The following is an 822-nucleotide window of genomic DNA, read 5'->3' on the forward strand; positions in this document are numbered from 1 at the left end:
TCATATCACGGCATAATAAAATGAGTTTTAAAAAGCAGCCGTGGATTTTGAATTTGAGCTATTCCTTCGTGTAACGTGTAAACCCCTGTCTGCGGCCCTCATTTTTTCCCAGATGTTTTTTTTTTGGGTTTTTTTTTAGGGCGGCCCTCATTTTTTCCCAGATGTTTTTTTCTTTTTTAGTTTTTCCTTGCCCTCATTGGGGCTAAGGTCAGGAGATGTCATTTGTCTACTGTGGGCATGTGAAGAGACTTTTTGTGATTAAGGGCTATGTAAATAAATTTGACTTGACTTCTGTTCAAAGTTTTTCATGCTCCCATCTAATGTCAAACTAAATATCAAACAAAGAGAATTACAGGGTATTTAAAAACACATTTCGAATTAGAAAATGATGCTTCTGTAGCTTACTCAGTCACTTATACTGTGGTAGTTGTAAACTCTTCTGTCTCTGTATGACTATTATACTGCCCACAGGTGGCCAAATCACAAATCCCAGAAGGATGAATCATGATGCACAACATGGCTAAGACCTTTTCAGCAAAGCACTGCATTTTTCACAAAACAGAGTCCAAGGAACCGTGCGTTGTGCTACCTTTTTTTTTTTTTTTTAATTCACAAGACAGCAGAAAGAACAGAAAAGCAGCCTGCGACTCTCCCGCCTTTACCTGGACTGACTTGAAATTTCACATGAGTAAACTTTGTACAAGATAAAACTGTCACGGTGCAATGGAACAGAAATGTAGTGTGCCGGGGTTCCTTACGATATAGCTATGTCTTACTATAGTGTGAGGCTAACTCTTCAAAAATACAAAAACACCTCAAATA

Source organism: Filicampus tigris, chromosome 12 (genome assembly GCF_054856515.1).
Source record: "Filicampus tigris isolate MCC_2025a chromosome 12, RoL_Ftig_1.0, whole genome shotgun sequence".
NCBI classification, from domain to species: Eukaryota; Metazoa; Chordata; class Actinopteri; order Syngnathiformes; family Syngnathidae; genus Filicampus; species Filicampus tigris.